General features: G+C 34.0%; 1 long non-coding RNA gene across 1 annotated transcript in view; it reads left to right on the top strand.

Annotated features, from left to right (window-relative positions):
• LOC123379909 overlaps positions 1–19,816 on the top strand; it is a 129,727-nt gene that overhangs the window by 33,916 nt on the left and 75,995 nt on the right. The window lies entirely within an intron of this gene.

Below are 19,816 nucleotides of genomic sequence, written 5' to 3' on the forward strand. Positions count from 1 at the left end.
CACTGACTTTTATACACCTTAAAACCAGGTTCCTGTAATCAGTTTACAACTTTTGGTATCTTATTAGACCTACACTGTGTGGTAAATTGTTGTAATCATCTATGTCTTTGAGTGGTTCTCACCCATATTTATTCTTTGCTGGCCATTTTAGTTTCTGATCAACAGAACAGTAGCTAACTTAATGGAAGCAAAGATTTATGAGTGCCTTAGCTTTGAGTTTTGCTTTCCCTCTGGAATCCTGTGATCATAACTATGTGAATGAACCCTGGTTAATTTGTGGAAGGTTAAGAGTATGCATCCCAGTTAACCAAGTCATCACAGGCGACCATCAGGGAAAGGAAAGAGGCCATTGACCCTCAGTTGTAAAAAGACACATGAATGAGATCAGCAAATTGTCTAGCTGAACCCAAAGCGAATTGTAAATTCACAGAACCATGATTAAAATTAATGATTGGAATTTTGAAACCACTGAGTTCTGAGTTGGTATAGCTATTGATAGCAGACTCAAAGCAGTATGTTACATTACTTTTATTACCTGCCGATGTGGGTATTACCTGTTGATTAGATATTGCTCTTTAATTTAGTTGTGTGCAAAGTAAGATGCTCCCCATATGCTTCCTTATTTCCCATCCCCAGTTAGGTCAAGGACAGCTGATATTCCGTCTTGAGAATTAATAATTAGGAAGCAAAAACACGGTATCCTTATCAACATCTTATGCCTATACCAGTAAGCCCACCTTAGCGCTCCACTGCCTTTTGGATTAAGAGCCCAACCATGGCTCATGAGTATTAAATCTCTGAGGTGTGAATTTATTGTTGACCATTAACCTGTTGTGTGACTCTACCATATTATGCATGGTTGGCAAACTTTTTTCTGTAAAGGGATAGATAGTAATTATTTTAGGATTTAGAGATTTGTGCTATCTCTGTCATAGCTATTCACCCCTGCCATTGCAGCCCAAATGCATCCATAGGCAATATGTAATAAAATTCCATGTCTATGTTCCAATATATTTTATTTCAGAAAGATACCAGATCACATTTACTCCACAAGTCTTAATCTGCCAAACCTGACTTAAGTCATGAATATTTCCATATCTTTCTACTGGCCTTTGTTAATTTTAACATGATTGTTATTCCCATGGAGAGATGTATGTGCCCTGAGTGTATATGGGGAAGTGGGGAATAGTATGCAGGTCTCAGGACTCTGACAGTAAAATATTTGCCACTCAGTCCATAGGTATGTTCTAGTGGCACTTGCTTGGTATTCTTCTAAACCTGCTCTAGCAATTCTCTACTATCCATGATGAAGCTCCCACCTCATTCCCAAAGCAGAAGTATCATCATTCCCCAGGCTATTCAGAAACTTACTGTTTCTTATTGTTTCTACACTGGTTAAGGATCAGGAACCCACCAGGCCCAGATAAACTTATTTCCTTGTGTTTTGCTTCGTGCAACTTCTCAAAGATGGGCCCTATAAATGCTCTAAATACCACCTGCATTTTGCTGATAATTTAATTCCTGTCACATGTCCCTAGCACATTCAATCCTGTTCATCTTGCAGTAATGCCCCGCGCAGGCTGCATTGCTTGACCTGCAATTTACCCCAGACCATGACTGAATGTTGCAGAGTAAGCGGGACTGGAAGTTGTGCTGAGCTCTCCTACCCATTCCATCTATTTCTTATTGGACTTCATTTCTTTTTTAAAAACAATCTAACTTTTGGGAAGCCTGGGTGGCTCAGTAGGTTAAGCATCTGACTTCGGCTCAGGTCATGAACTCGCAGTTCATGAGTTTGAGCCCCTCATCTGGCTCTATGCTGACAGCTCAGAGCCTGGAGCCTGCTTCTGATTCTGTGTCTCCCTCTCTCTCTGTTCCTGTCCTGCTTGCACTCTGTTTCTTTTTCTCTCAAAAATAAATAACCATTAAAAGTAATAAAAAATTAAAACATGAATACAACCTAACTTCTTTACTAATTTCACAGAAGTGCCTATAGTTATACACAGTACTCTCTCCAGGAGGGTAAAGGCATATCTTTCCCAGGAAAGAGTTCCAGCATTCTGATGAAAGATTCTTCTTGAGATTTATACTCTTCGAGTATCTCTAGTATCTAGTATCATCTGTATCTAGTTTCATCCAGTATCTGGTATCATCTGTTTCCTAATAGGTGAATTCCACATTATGATTACTGGTCTTAACTTTAGTTGTGTTTGTACTTTACTGCTAGGCACACATTGCATGGTAGAGCAATACTGGCTCATTTTCATTCAGGCCTACTCATTAACCTTATGGGATAAGATTATACTCTCTATATACTTAAGTGTCCTTGTGCCCTGCATCATCTTAAGGACATACAAATAGTCATTTACCATAAATTCCACTTCTAATTTCCAGCTAAAAAAAAAAAAATTCAATGCCTGATACAGAGCATGTGTTCCCAACCCCCCCCCGCCCCCCAACCCATAGATGGAATTTTAGTTGATAGGGGCTTTGGAAATTTGTTCTAGAACAGGATATCTAGAAGGTTATATGTTCTAGTCTTTTTCTTTTTCCTTATGCTTTGCCTTCCTTTGAGTTTGCAACTCCATTTTTCTATGACTCTGCACATTTCTGTCATAGAATTTTACATGACCATACGCTGGAACTCAGTTATCCAGCCTCCCTTTTGAAGATGGGTCATGACAACACAATTTTCCAGTTCTTTTAGTCCTCCAGGCATAGTACATAAGTTTTTTTTTTAAAGTAATTCAGAATAGGATGTTGCTAAGATAACATTAGTATTGACAAACATTTTGCCTTACAGAAACATATCTTCCCATATTGGATTTTATGCCATGCCCTTTAATCCATTCTTCACTGAAAAGAAAATGAGGGTAGAGTGAATAGAGAACTCCGTATCCTAAAATGTGGTCTGATAATTACAAATTTCTTTTCTATTTTCTAATTTTTCTTTTTTTCTGATTATCAAACTCAGCAGGAATTTCCAGAGCTTAATAAAATAGATATCTATTGATTGCAGATCCTTTCCTTATGTGTGTAAAAAGTTCAAACAGACTATGCTTTAATGAAATGCTCAACTCTTGACCTAATTGCTTTTGATATTTCTAAAATAAATGTTGAACTGCCTGAGATTCTTTGAGTTATCAATCTGAATCAGACCTTGTAATATAGCCACCACTGCTGGCTATGTTTGCACCAAGTGAACTGAGCTGTCATATCTACAGCTGAATAAGACTTCAAGAAAATTCACCCAATTATTTTTATTAATTTCATAGCTATTTCTTTCCTTGCCCAGCAATCCACATCTCCAAAGTGTATATTGCTCAGGAGTACTTGAGTAAAGAGTACGTGTCCAAATGTGAAAATATATTTTCTCTCAGTTAAAATGCCCTCAAAATAAGAAGAGTAAAACAAGACAAAAACTAAACCAAAAGAAGGTTTTAGTTTTATTGCCGTAGTGTTAAGTGAAAAATGGTAAAATACCAGTAATAAGTATCTGAAATGTATTGGCCTTATTGAAAACTTCCATTCGTGTATTGATAAGGCAAAATATAAATGATATATGTTCATAAGATAATGAAATAGTTTCCAGCCTCTAATGATAAATATTTTTGTAAAGATTTATTTGAACTGATGTCCCCCTGACCTTTTACTTGGTCTGAACACTGGATAATGCTATTTAGGGTTTGAGGAAAGATATCTTTGTTTTTATATTAGACATTTAAACATCTCTGTCCTTTCATTGTTCATGAGAGAAAGAAATTTGTGTAATTACAGGTAAAAATGCACTCACAATTAATTTGTTCTATAAAATCTCAACCATCTCATGCAATTAAAATATCAAATCTTACAGCACATTTTCAAAATTGAAACTAAAGTGTGTTATTTCCCTTTCAGCAATATTAACACCTTGGATACTAATTGTCTTGAATTTAATGGGATGCCCTCCAAAATAATAATAATATAGCATAAGTTATTTAACATATATTATACCTACACATACTGTGTGCTTGAACATCCATATATTACTAGAAAGCATCTCTTTATGGAGACTTTACAAATGTGTTTTTGTGAAAAATGAATTTTATTGTTAACTTTTTTGTGCAATAGACCTAATAAATACTCTCCTTTGATGTCTTCCATATAACATATTTAGTTTGAAAAAACATAGATTTTATAGTCTAAGATATAATTGTTCTAAAAATTAGAAACTACTATTTTTTTTTTTAATTCTGGGATTTGGTTCCTGCTGTTGTCCTATCTGGTATTCCAACCATTGTATCTTAATGATCTGCAACTGCTTTGCCGAGTTAAAAAAAATCTATTTGTAAGTGAAAATAGCAATTGTTAGTATAGATTATATATGAGTGCAGCCTTTATTCAGGTATTTATAATATATTTCCACTTATTTTATATGCAATGGGAAAAACTCTTCTCTCAAAAACTTCCACCCTTTTCACTTCAATGACTTGAGGTTGGAAAAGAAGGTGATAGCCAGATACTTAAGAGTTTGGATTTAAAATGGTCTCAGTTTTAAGCCATTGATTTTCAAATTATGGTTGCTGTATACCTATAGATCTAGAAATATATTCTTTTTTGTCTTGAATTGTCTGCAAAATTATTTTACTCTTAAAACACATAATTATAATCTGGAACATCTGGGGCTGACCACTTTTTTAAAAATTTTCTTTAATGTGTTTATTTGTTTTTGAGAGAGAGACAGAGAGCAAGCGAGGGAGGGGCAGAAAGAGAGGGAGAAACAGAATCTGAAGCAGGCTCCAGGCTCTGAGCTGTCAGCACAGAGCCCTATGAGGGGCTTGAATTCCCAAACCGTGAGATCATGACCTCGGGTTGAACTCTGACACTTGACCCACTGAGCCCCTGGGGCTGATCACTTTTTAATCAAACACAAACAGAATTTGGGTGCCAGGTTCATATCTGTGTTCAGAGTTATCTTGGTTCTTGATGATTAATTTTGACAAGTCAGTAAGGAAACAGCCAAGATTAACTTGAAACAACAAATAACTGAAGAATAAATATTTCACTGTACCCTTTAAGATCAAAGAAATAGGGTATATCTTAGTTCATGGCAAGTGCCATAAGCATCTCGCTTTTTTAATCCTTAAACCTTAGGATTTGACCAGTCTATTTTCCATGTAGATCATACACTGCCAACAGAGCTTTTTTTCCCTTAAAAGTGTCCTAACATTTTTCTAAAATTAAACAAATAACATAGCATTCTGAGGATTTCATTGTCAGTATTTTGGAAAGATAAAAACGTTCCCCCTCCTAGTCACTTCATTAATTCTATTTTCTACTTTCTTTTTTTTTTTTTTTTTAACTGTATGTGGGGGATGAGAGAGAAGAAAACAAGTTAACATAATAATTAAAATGCACCTTATTAGAAGAATATTTCCAGGCCTGCTGGCCTAGATCAAGGTCTGCATTATTTTGGATCCTTCAAGAAGCAGACACTAAGACAGAATTAGGTGTTCAAGATAGATGTTAGAGACTACAGGGAGGGAGCCCGGGGAGGTTATGAAAGTCTTTATACTGTGATTCAGGTTTGACCTTGTAAGAAAAAGGAGAAAGAAAGAAGGAGGGTTGTCAGGTTCTTAGAATGCACTGCAGGCATAAAAGAATTCAGCAGAGCCATTACAGAGTTCTTGAGTCAAAGCTGCTTATCAGAGAAGTCCTGGGTTTCCTAGGAATGGACTTACCTTAGCATCTCTTCTGTGCTCAATCATTAGCTGAAAGCGGCCGATGGGACACATGTCTTCAGTGTGAACATGGTAATAATATCAGAGTGCAGTAGCTAGAGCTATCGCTTGAATGCATTTTCTGCAGTTAGAAATTTAAGAGATACAATCTTATGGCTTCCACAAGGACTTTTGAGGAAACAGCAGTACAGGTGTTGCGAATTAGGAATGGGAAACACACTAGGTGCACTTGCAAAAAGATTGCCAAAGGACTTGGGAAAGAGAAAGCAGTGAATGGGAGGCAGCTTTAGAGAAGAAGAATGTCTAAAATGATTTATTTCCTTTCTTTTTCCTATCTATATGCTGACTTCAATATAATAATAGCTTTCACTGTAGATCTTGAGATGTCTGCGGTAATAGGCATAAGGTAATATTTCCAGACTCCAGCCTACAGAACCATAGGGAGAAGAATGGAAATTAGCACATAGTATCTATACAGAAGCTCTCATGGCCTCCCAGCTGAGGTGTCTCTCTTTCAGTCAGGGAACCTAAAGACTCAATAGTACTAGGTTGAATGTAATGTATAAATTCTTTTTTTTAATTTTTCATAGTAAATTTTAATAGTAAATTATAGAACTCACCCATCTTCCCTCTCCATTTTCAGAAGACTATCATTAACTGAAAACTCTCCTAATATTTGCTACATCAATATATATGAGGATTTAATTTTTTTCTTGGCATGAACATGTTATATGTAGAGATTTTCCAATAACAATGATAGTTTGACTCCCTCCCACATAAAAACTTTAAAACAGGGGCGCCTGGGTGGCACAGTCGGTTAAGCGTCCGACTTCAGCCAGGTCACGATCTCGTGGTCCGTGAGTTCGAGCCCCGCGTCGGGCTCTGGGCTGATGGCTCAGAGCCTGGAGCCTGTTTCCGATTCTGTGTCTCCCTCTCTCTCTGCCCCTCGCTCATTCATGCTCTGTCTCTCTCTGTCCCAAAAATAAATAAATGTTGAAAAAAAATTAAAAAAAAAAACTTTAAAACAAACTGGAAATCAGTAAGAAGAATAGAGTTAGAGTTTATCTTTAAAATACTGCAACTAGAAGATGTGAGAATTGCAAGTTTGTGTCTTTCTGGCCTGACTGCTCTCTCCAGCCCCCCAAGGCTTATTATAAAATGAGTAAAGGGAACTTCATCTTTATCAACTGAAGAGGCTGGCAAGAAAGGTTTAGTGTTAAAAGAATAACTGAAAAGTTAAAGGACAAAGTGTGGCCGTTAGGGGATGGCAGAAAGATCTAAACTTGGTACATAAACTTATCCATATTCCTGGCTATCGACTACACTACAGATTCATGATTAAGACAGCAGGATGGACACCAAAAATGTAGGCAAAAGAAAATGAGGAATTTACTTTTTAAAAGTAGAGTTGTACTGAGTGAAATCTGAGATTTTATTGCTTTGTTTTGTTTTTTAACTGAGTGCAATTCCCAGCTGTGTACCACCGAGGCAACAGACAGTAGAAGCTTTATAAGTTTGAGGTGCCAGCAGACAGATCCTGAAACCGGTAGAATTTCTGAGAATCAGGCTTAAATCTCCTAAGAGCAAGAAGACCACAGAGGGCTCAAAACAGAATCAAGTGCCACAGCAATCCAGGATCTGTCATACCTATTTTCCAACCAAAATAGCTACAGCAAGGAAAAGAGAAAGATTGAATTCAACAGAGGAAAACGTTAGAGCAACTATCATACGAATATGTTCAGAGAATTGTGGGGAACATATGTACAAAATTAACGGACACTGATTTTGATGTGTGGATAGATGGGGAATCTCAACAGACAAATGAAAACTATTCAAAAATAAGTGCTGAAAAGTAACCACAATTGTAAAGGAAAAATTAACATGACTGGCTTAAGGTCAGATTTTAGTTAACAGAATAAATCAGCAAACTTAAAAACAGGTAAAAAATTGCACACCCTGAAGAATATAGAGAAAAAGAGATGAAAGAAAAAGTTGACAGATCCTCAAAGACATGTAAGGAACTGTCAAGTATCTAATATATATAACTGAAGTCTCAGGAAAGGAAAAGAGGAGAAAAAAGTAATATAAAGAGCCAAAGATTTCACAAATTTTTCAGAGCACATGAACTTAGAGATTCGAGATGCTCAACAACTAACAAGTAAATGAAAACACAAAAATGATAATAGATGTACTAAAAACCTCAGAGAAGCTCTTAAACAATTATAGAAAAACAATATACTTTTTTTGTGTATGTTGGGAAACACCATAATTAATGATTGAGTTTTTATCAGACATTATTCAGATCAGAAGACATAAAAATGACATATTCAATGTGCTGAAAATACAATAATGAGAAGTTATATCTATAATATTGAGATTAGTTATTTTCAGCATGCTATGGTTATTGTTATTACTGCCAACCACAATTTCTTTATCTGATGGAACTATCTATTAAAATAAAAGCAAGATGATGTCATTTATACATAAAAAAATTTACATAAAAAATTAGAATTTATTGCCAGCATACCTGCATGCACTGCAAAAAAAACCCAGTTTTCTCTAGCTGAAGGGATATGACATACGTTGTCAACTGTGATACACATAAATGTGTGAAAAGATTTGGTAGTAGATTTATTAGTAAATAAAAAAAAAGACACAATCAGAAATAGAAATTATAGGAGGGCACTTGTGATGAACACTAACCGTTATGTTAGTTCGGAATCACTAAATTCTACTCCTGAAACCATCATTAAACTACATGTTAACTAACTAAAATAAAATAAAAACTTCAAATAAAAAAATAAAAACAATTTGATTTACTATAATAGCAAAAATAGAACAAACTTTGCAATAAATTTGAGAAAAATAAAGGTATATTTCCCACATATTGAAAACCAGGAAGCACTATTATGAGGAAATAAAGACCTTAGTAAGTGGAGAAATATATCACTTTCATAAAATGGAAGACTGAATGGTATTAAAAATGTCCATTCTCCCCAGGTAGATCTGTAGATTCAATATAGTCCAATTAAAATTCTAGCATTTATATGCAAATGCAATCAAACTAGAATAATAAAGAACAATTTTGCAGAAAAAGAAATAGTCGTAGAAGAGCATACAATCTGATTTTAAATTTTACTCTACATTTAAGTAATCAAGACAGTGAATCATTAGCAATAGTATATCTGTATAGACTAATGGATCAAAATAAAGAGTATAGAAACAGAGCCATGGTATCTATTCAACTGATTTTCAACAAATGGTATTGGAGCCACTGTACAGTTGCCAAATTTTTACAGAGTAGCTGTAACTTTTTACATTCCTATCATAAATGGTATGAATAATCCAGTTTTCCAGTGTTCTTGTCAGTATTTGGTATTGTCACTATTTTTCATTTGAGCCATTCTGATAACTGCGCAGTGATAGTTCACTGTGGTTTACATTTTCATTTCACGAATGGTGAATCTTGTTGAACATGTTTTCATTCGCTTATTTTCCATCTCTATATCTTCTTTTGCAAACATCCCATTATATTATTTGCCCATTCTCTAATTGCATTGTTTGCTTTATTTTTACTATTGAGTTTGACAGGCTTGTTCTACTCAAGATACTTGTCCATTGTTAAATATGTAGTTTCCAAATAGTCTCTTTTTGTATAGAGCTTGCCTTTTCATTTTAAAGAGTCATCCACAGAGCAGAATTTTAAATTTTGAAAGTCCCAATTATCAAATTTTCCTTTTATAAATCATGGTTTTTGTTCGTCTCTAAAAATTCTTTGCTTAGCCCTAGCTTTCTCCTATATTTTTTCTAAGTTTTAGTTTTACATTTTGTTTAATTACAAGACTGTCTCCATTGGTTCAGGCTGCCATTACAGAAATACCACAGTCTAGGTAACTTAAAAACAACAGAAATTATTTCTCACAGTTATGGAGGCTAGAATTCCAATATCAGGAATCAGCATGGTTCAGTCCTAGTGAAGAACCTCTTTTTGGTTGAAAACTGCTCACTTCTCATTATGTCCTCATGTGGCAGACAACAGAGGGCAACAAGCATTCTCATGTCTCCTAATATAAGGGTACTAATTCTATTCATGAGAGACCTGCTTTCATGACCTCATCTAATTCTAATTACCTCCCAAAGTTACCACTTCTTTTTTTTTAATGTTTTTATTATTTTAATTTTTGAGATAGAAAGAGAGCGTGAGCAGGGGAGGGGGCAGACAGAAAGGGAGACACAGAATCCAAAGCAGGCCCCAGGCTCTGAGATGTCAGCACAGAGCCTGCACATGGGGCTTGAACCCATGAACTGCGATATCATGACCTGAGCTGAAGTTTGTCACTCAACTAACTGAGCCACCCCGATGCCCCCTAAAGTTACATCTTCTTAATACCATCACATTGTGGGTTAATATTTCAAAATATGTTTGTTTTTTTTTTTTATTTTTGGAGGTAGAAAACCCTTTGGTCCATAACAATGATTTATTTTTATTTTATTTATTAATCTTTTATTTTAGAGAGTGTGAGCAGGGGAGAGAGGCAGAGAGAGAGAATGTTAAGCAAGCTCAACACTCTATGTGGAGCCTGACTTGGGGCTCAATCCCATGGCCCCAGGATCATGACCTGAGCTGAAATCAAGAGTCAGACACAACCGACTGTGCCACCCAGACACCCCAATGATTTATTTTTACATAAGTTATGAGACTTAAATTCATGTTTACTATTTTGAAAATGTCCAATAGCTCCAGCACCATATGTTGAAAAGATCATCTTTCCTCTCTTGAATTGATTTTGTGCATTTGTGAAAAATCAGTTGTAAGTGGAAAGTGAGGTTAAAATGGTGGAAGAGGAAGACCAAGATCTCATTCCCCCACAGAGATCATGACTCTGGTCAATATATGGTGTAACAAACCATTAGGAGAACTCCAAAAACCATTTAAGAAGCAGCAATACCTCTAGCAAGTTCAAAGCCAAAAACAGCCACAATGAAATAGGTAAGAAAAGCTGTTTGATTTCAACCGTGTCAGACCTTCACTAACACTGGCACAGTGCAGAGCAATCAGAAAGCATCCAGCTTGTGGCTTCTCCCTTGGAAGACAAAAAGAAGAGTGATATATACATGCATACAAGCCACATTCCAGCTTTTCAGTAAGCTTCCAGAAGGACTGGTTTGTCTTGTCTGACTCAGAGAACTGCAAAGGAATCAGCATATTTTGGATGCCTTGGGACTTGCTGAGAACAAAAGAGAGCTCAGTAGCTTATTGCTGTCCAGAGAACCTACAGTATTATAGACAGGCATTAGAAAGTGCAAGAGACGATAAGCACCAGAAAAGAAACTGGAACACATAGGCCCAGAGAAAATGCATCTTTTTTTAATACTTTTATTTTATTTTTGAGAGAGTGCCTGTGGGGAAGGGGCAGAGAGAGGGAGACAGGATATGAAACAGGCTCCACACTGATAGCAGAGAGCCGAATATTGGGCTTGAACCCACAAATTGAGATTATGACCTGAGCTGAAGTTGGATACTTAGCCAACTGAAGGTGCATCTTAATAAAAGGTTTCAGAGGTTTCCAGAATCTCTATCTGAGATGATTGGTGAAGATCTTTCTCTGTTTGAAATCAGTTTATAAAGAATAAGAGAGGTGGCTGTTTTTTTCAAATGCAAAAATTACCACATATAACAATAGAGAAACAGAAAGCATGGCCTAGTTAAAAGACAAATCTCCATAAGCCAAACTTACAGAAATGGACATCTACGAATTACCTGACAAAGAATCCAAAACAATCACATTAAAGAGTCACAGTGCACCATAAGAGAATGCATATACACAAGTAAATGAAACCAGGTAAAGTAGGCATGGGCAGAGTAAGATTAATAAGGAGCTAGAAGCTATACAGAAAGAAGCAAAGAGAAATTCTGGGCCTAAAAAATATGACAATTGAATTGAAAAATTCACTAGAGTTTCAATAGCAGACTTGACCAAGCAGAAGATAAAAGGAATGATGAACTCAAACAGTCTATTTGAAATTATAAAATCAGAGAAACAAAAGAAAAAAAGAAAAGTGAAAAAGCCCAAGGGACTAGTAGGACACCAGCATGCAGACCAACATATGCGTTACAGAAATCTAAGGTGAAGAGAGAGAGAAAGGGGCAGAGAGAAAATTTGAGGAAATATTGGCCCAAAACTTCCCAAATATAAGGGAGGAAATAAATATCCAAACTCAAGAGGTTCAAAACATTCCACCTACCATGAACCCAAAGAGGCCCACAGTGAGACACATTGTAACCAAACTGTCAAAAATCAGATGAAGAGAAAAAGTTTGAAAGCAGCAAGGGAGAAAAACTTGTCAGGTAGCAAAGAACTCTCATAAGATTATCCACAGGTACCTCAGCAGAAACGTTATGAAGAAGAGAGTGAGATGATATATTCAAAGGGGCTTGAAAAAAAAAGTGCAAACCAAGAATGTTATATCTGGCAAACTGTCCTTGAAAAATGAAAACAAAAAAAGACCTTCGTGGTTAAACGGAAACTGAAGGAGTACATCACCACTAGACCTGTTCTAAGAATCTAAGGGAGTTCATCACATTGAAACCAAAGAGCATTGAATAGCAACCACAAAAGCACACACACACACAAATATAAATCTCTCTGATAAAAATCCAGACATATTCTGTAATATTGTACTGGTGGTATATAAATCACTTTTAATTCAGTTATAGAATTTAAAAGTTCAAAGCAAACAATGATAAAACTATGATAATTGATATAAAATATAAAAAGAGGTAATTTGTGGGATAAGTGACAAAGTGGGGACAAATATGAGAGGGTAGAATTTTTTATTGTCATTGAAGGTATAAATTTACAATAGTATAATACCCTGAGATGTTTTAGTTAATCCGCATGGTGATCACAGAGAAAAAAACCTATAGAAGATTCACAAAAGAAAATAAAGAAAAAAATCAAAGCATGTAAAACACATAAAAAGTCAATGAAACACAACAGAAGGCAGCATGAAAGGAAAAGGACAAAATCAGTATAAGACATGCAGGACATAATAACAATGTCAATAGTAATTCCTTTCCTATCAGTCATTACCTTTAATATAAATGGATTAAATCACCCATTTAAAAGACATATAGTCGCTGAATTCAGGATAAAAAAGATGAAACCCAACTATGTGGTGTCCACCAAAGATTTATTTGAGATATGAGGATAAACATACACTGATAGTGAAGGAATGGAAAAATAAACCCCATGCAAATAATAACCAAAAGGGAATAGGCATGGCCATAGTTACATCAGACAACATATAATTTAAATAAAATACTATCACAGGAGGCAAGGATATTATACAATGATAAAAGGGTCAATTCACCAGGAAGATACAATAATTTTAAATATACATGCATTTGATGTCAGATGTCTCTCAAATATAAAACAAACCTGACAGACTAGAAGGAGAGAATCATAACACAAAAGTAGTGGGAGATTTTAATACTCCACTTTCAGTCAAGGATAGCTCAACCAGATAGATGATCAAAAGAACTTGAAAATACAGACCAACTGGACCTAAGAGATATATAGAAAGACAACACTCTACCCAACAGCAGTTGAATGCACATTCTTCTTAGGAGTACAAAGAACATTCTCCAAGATAGATTGTATGTTAGACCACAAAACAAGTCTGTACAAATTTAGGAAGATTTAAATCATACCAAGTATTCTTTTTAACCACAGTGAAATGGAGCTAAAACACAATAGCAAAATGGAAACTGGAAAACTCACAAATATATGAAAATTAAACAATACCTACTTAAACAACAAATACATCACAGGGAAAATCACAAGGGGAAGTAGAAAATACCTTGACAAATGAAAATGAAATACAACATATCAACACTTATGGGATACAGCAAAAATAAGAGGGAAATTTTCAGCGGTAAATGCCTACATTATTAAAGAACAAAAATCTCCAAAATCTTAATTTTACACCACAAGAAACTAGAAGAATAAGATAGATTCATGGTTAACAGAAGAAAGAAAATAAGAATTGGAGCAGAAATAGCAGAAAAACAGAAATGTCAACAAAATAAGTTGGAAAAAAATAGTAAAGTTGACAAAACCTTAACTAGACTTAGAATAAAAAGACTTAAATAACAAAATTTTGGAATGGAAGAGGAGACATCACAATAGATATCACAGAAATAAATCATAATAGACAATTGTGAATAATTACATATCAACAAATTAGATAACATACAAAAACAAGAATAAATATCTAGAAACACAGAAACTGTCAATACTGAATCTTGAAGAAATTTTTAAAAATCTGATCAGACTTATAACTAGTAAGATTGAATTCATAATCAAAAATAAAAACTCTCCCCCCAAAAAGCAAAGCCTTGACCAGATGGCTTCACTGAAAGAATTCTATCAAACATTTAAAGAATTCACACCAATCTTCTTCAATTTTTCGCCCCAAAATTGAAGAGTAGTGAATATTTTTTTTCCTATTTAAATATTTATTCATTTTTGAGAGAGAATGTGAGTGTGGGAGGGGCAGGAAGAAGGGCACAGAGGATCGGAAGTGGACTTTGTGCTGACAGCAGTGAGACCAATGAAGGGTTCCAACTCACAAACTGTGAAATCATGACCTGAGCTGAGGTCAGACACTCAACCAACTGAGCTACCCAGGTGCCCCTTTGTAAAATCTTTATTAGACCAGCATTACCCTAATGACCCCAAGGCAGAGAGCTATTACAAGAAAACCACAGACCAATATCCCTGATGAATACCGATAGAAAAATTCTCAACAAAATACTAGCAACAGTCAGAAGGATTATATATCATGACAAAATGGGATTTATTGTTTGGAATGCAAGGCTTTTCCAGCATATGAAAGTCAATCAATATAATGTACACATTAATAGAACAAAGAATAAACACAGTGATCTCAACTAACGGAAAAATAATTTGAAAAAATGGCAACACTTTTTCATTAAAAAAAACCCTCAAAATTAGAATAGGAATAAATTTATTCAATATAATAAAGATCATCAATGAAAAGCCCACAACTAACATATTATACAATGGTAAAAAAAAGAAAAAAAACACTGAAAACTTTCTCTCTGAGATCAAAAGCTAAATAAGGAGGCTCATTGTCATTACTTGACTTTCAGTACACCTCTCACCATAGTATTGGAAGTCCAAGGTAGAGCAGTTAGGCAAGAAAAGAAATGAAAGACATTCAAATTGAAAAGGAAGTAATAACATTCTCTCTATTCCACAGATGGCATGATCTTAGATGTTGAGAACTCTAAAAATTCCACCAAAAATTATTAGAATCTCTAAACAAATTCAGTGAAATCTCAGGATATAAAATTGACACACAAAAATCAGCTGTGTTTCTCTATACTAACAATGAACAATTAAAAGAAAAACAAAACAATTCCATTGACAATAGGATCAAAAATAAAATGCTTAGGAATAAACAACTAAAAAGGATTTCTTGGTTATGACACTAAAGCATATTCAACAAAAAAGACAGACAAATGACAGTGCATCAGATTTTAAAAATTCCATGCCACAAAGGAACCAGTCAACAGAATGACAAGATATCCTATAAAATGTAAAAAAATTGCAAAACATAAATATAAAGGGTTTATATCTAAAATATATAAAGATTTCCTGCATCTTTACAGCAAAACCAAAAACTACACAGTTAAAAATGAGCAAGAGAATAGAAATAGAATAGAATGGAAATTCTGCCACAGTTAATACAAATGACCAACAAGCATATGAAAATTTGTCAACATCACTAGTCATCAGGGAAATGCAAACAAAAACTATATGAGATAATGTCTCATTGCTAAGATCTTTTGGTGTGTGTGTGTGTGTGTGTGTGTGTGTGTGTGTATAAGTGTAATTTGCAGAGGTTTCAGTTGTACTTAGTGTGAGAAATTTTTAAAAAGTCTATACTGTCTTTGCAGAAGTGGATTCTATTCTTATATCATTTTATAATACTTAGTTGGATGCTTCTTACACTTGCCACAGTATGCCTTGCCAGAGCAATTTCTCTTATGTCTTAGTCATCTTTTTGTCTCAGGTCTTTACTGCTTAGTTTTCAGTAGATACTCAATAAATGGTATATTTCTTTAATTAATTTATAATATGATTTTCTGTCTTTCTGTAATTGACTAGCTGTGATTTTGAGTAAATATTTTTTTCTTATTCTCAGATTGTCATATCTATAGACTGTCTTTTCAACCTTCAGATAACTATTTTAAAAAGTGTATTAATTCTAAATACATTTTGTTACAGGAGCTAATGGCATTCCTTTATAATTTCTTTGTTCAAAATTCTAAGCATCATGTAGGTTTGTGTTATTGATAAATTGTATTATAAAATGCTATGCACATATCCTTTTTGGTAAACTTTAGTTTCTTAAACTCTTACTTCGGAGTTACTGATACCTAAACAGATAAATGATAGCTATGTAAAATGGACTTCTGCATTGGAATTTTTAAAAATATTTTACTATTATCACATGTTCCTTATTTATTTTGAGAACATTAATAAAGTTTCTTGAGATTTTCACTACAGATTTAATGAATAGATATGTGTTTTTAGCTTTTGTATGGTGTCATTTTTTAAACATCATTTCCCAAAGGAACAATGGATAAATATTATCCTTGGCTTGTATTTATCAATAATAATCACATGAACTACTTCCTAGGATATGTTTTATTATTTGCATCTACTCATTTGTGTTTCACTATATCTGCTCCATAGACATCTGAACAGCTTAATTAACCATCTTCACCCTTGACATTTGAACAGAACACTGCCCATTGTTCATATTATTCCTTGTTATGAAAATACCAGGGTCTTGAATGTACAATATCAGCTATCATCAATGCTGAATAAGTCTACCAGGTACAACTAATTTTAAGTTATGAATAATATCCTTTACTTTCTAGATCACTTCACTTTTCTAGATCATTTTCTACTGTGATCTTAAATGATAGAAACTCAAATATGAAATTGATCACTATTTTTTAAAAATTAAGAAATACCTTAAGACCTTTTTAAAAGGACAATATTTTTTTATTAGAATGAGAATAAATGATGGCATAGATTATATCAAATATTTCTAAACTCCTTGATCATCCACCTCAAAGAAACTATGCCTATAAGTTAAAGACCTATTCCATAAGTCTCCTAAATAACAGTCATATCTTAACACTACAAAATCCTGTGTGGTTTTACAAGTGAATTATAAAAGAACATTACAAAAGTAAGTTATAACCAATGAAATGTACAATATGATGTATTATTTCTACAGAATGTTAATGACCCATATTTAGCTACATGTTTTTTTAGTTTTGCCTACAATAACTCATAGGGCACTCTGGCCTATTTCTTGGTTCAAGTTTATTCATTAACATGGCAGAAAAGCTCTGAAGAACAATGCATCTATCTATGTAACTCCTTCTCTATCATCTCCACCCATATTTATATGACCCTAAAATTGTGAAAGGTTAATAAAAAGGCATTGAATTTGTTGTCAACAAATTGTTTTGACCAATTGTAGTTGTGGTAGTCAGATGTAAATCATCGTATTACCTCTTGCAACAGAGAAATTTTGTTGGAATGTGAAAGTAATAGGGATGAGGATATAAGGCAGATGTGGATTCAGCCTATTAATATTATTTAGATTTTTAACATTCTCCTAGCAAACACTGTCTATATTATAGAAATAAATCATTCATACTGCATATCATGGGTGCATTTGCTCTGATAATATCATATCAGTTGTTTATTAAGAATTGTAGCTTGAAACATTATATCTGTAGAAGAGTCATTATGCATTTTGAAAGCAACTTCTGTTTCATTTTTATTCTTACTTGTGAGACTCACTTGAAGCACTACCTTGTTACTTCTAGGAGTATTTTAAGAGATAGAAAAAAAATGTCTTTTTTTGCAGTTCATTTGTGCCTACAATCGTTAAAAAAAAAAAAAAACAGTGTAATACCAAAATGCAACTAGACACAATTAAATATCTAAATGTTGTTTTGTAAAATGCAATATGTGAAAAAAGCTGACAGTTCTCTTTATTTATTCTCTGAAGATATTACCTATGGGCAAATCATGTTTTGAACAACCAAAAAAATCACCTTATTTGAAATATTATTTTCATTTTGTTCCAATATGCATCAGAATATTCTAAAATCATGTATACAAATAATATTGCTGATTTTTATTTCCTTAGTATATTTTTTAAGATTATATTTTGTCAATCAATATGATAAAAGAATATACATCTCTTCTCATTATAGGCACAATCCTAATGTTATACAGATTATTGATCTAAATGTGGACTACATGAATACCTTTGGCTATTCCCAAGCCTCATATGAAAGTTGGCTACTACAGTTACCAAAGTTACATAAATGCTTTGTAAAAGATGACTCTCTTTTCCTGAACACTGATTACTCTGATAAGATGTGAAGACTAATGGAATGATCAGTAAAACATATACTAAAGTGATAAAACGCCTGAAAATCCCAGTCGTGAATGAACATGACCAGAAAAGATTTAAAAAGAGTGATATATATACCACTTCATAAAGGCTTATATAACACAAAATATCTTTGAAAATTTATGACACACTTTCTAGTTAACAATGACCTTACACCACCATTGCTTTTTTCTGATACTATAATCCTATTGGGTAGTAATTGTAGGCATCTTTGTCTTATAGACAGTGCTAAGAATTCAAAATGTATCATGACCATCTCATAGGTGACTTTTTTTTTCTTTTTATTGTTATTATTTTTTATTGTTTGTTTTTGAGAGAGAGACAGAGCATGAGCAGGGGAGGGGCAGAGAGAGGGAAACCCAGAGACCAAAAGCAGCCTCCAGGCTCTGAGCTGTCAGCACAGAGCCTAATGCAGGGCTCAAACCCATGAACTATGAGATCATGGCCTGAGCCAAAGTCTGGTGCTTAACTGACTGAGCCACCCAGGCGCCCCTCATAGGTGACTTTTGAAAGAAGGGAAGTGCTGTTTATCTAAATCTTTTTACTTTAAATCTCTTCTTCCTCCACTTCTGTACCCACATTTTACTATATGAATGCATGCAGTTTGAATTCAGATCTCAATATAATTCTGAATCTTTCATTTAAATAATCTCTGAATATAGGAAGAAACAGAATTCCAAATATTTTACTTTATGAAATTTCACTGGATAACATGTTATCCATGTCCTGAAATGTTTTTTTTTTCTTTATTCTAAATGCTCCATGACTATTCCATGGCTATATTATTTTAGAAATATTTTGGCAAACAAGCTATTTTCTTACAGTGGCAGAGGATTTAAAAATAGGCCTTTATTACACATAATATATTTACATACATAGATACTGAAAAAAAAGTATAATTTGAGACTGATTTATTTACTGATATTTTATCTATAAATACTTCCAGACAAATGCTTGGATATTTGTTGAGATAAAGTGTTCAACATTTTCCCCAAGTGTATTTTTTTTAAGTTTTTTTTTCTGTACTATTTCAATTTGCCAATGCTCCCTACTGAGAGAATAACTTTCCCAATTGTTTGTGATACCCTCTGTTCATAGAAACAAGCCCCTTGCTGTTCAAGTCTAATCTTTGAACAGTGGGGAAAAATAAGTTAACTGTAATTGATTTGTGGTCATCAGCTAGAGCCTTTCAGCCAGAAAAATCAAATGAAATTGCTAGTAGCTTTGAAGATTGTCATATCTGTATTCCTAGTAACCCCATTAAACCCCAAGGTTTTTTTTGCCTAGTCTCTCTCAAGAGTTCACTCTTCCAATTTGAATGGCCCAGTTTTCCTGTCCAGAATTCCATGCTGAGTAATTGGTCACCAAATTAAATTTCAGAAGAATTGTTCCTTTTTTTTTTCCTAGAATCATAGATGTACACTATTAGGCTTCAAGCATTTCCTAATTTTATCCCTATTGACATTTAATAAGTAGCTAGGGTAGGATTTACACTCTTTTCCTTCTGATAAATTTGGAGGCATTTAAATAGAATTTTTGAACAAAATTCTAATTTA

The sequence above is a fragment of the Felis catus genome, chromosome C2 (genome assembly GCF_018350175.1).
Source record: "Felis catus isolate Fca126 chromosome C2, F.catus_Fca126_mat1.0, whole genome shotgun sequence".
In the NCBI taxonomy this organism is placed as follows: Eukaryota; Metazoa; Chordata; class Mammalia; order Carnivora; family Felidae; genus Felis; species Felis catus.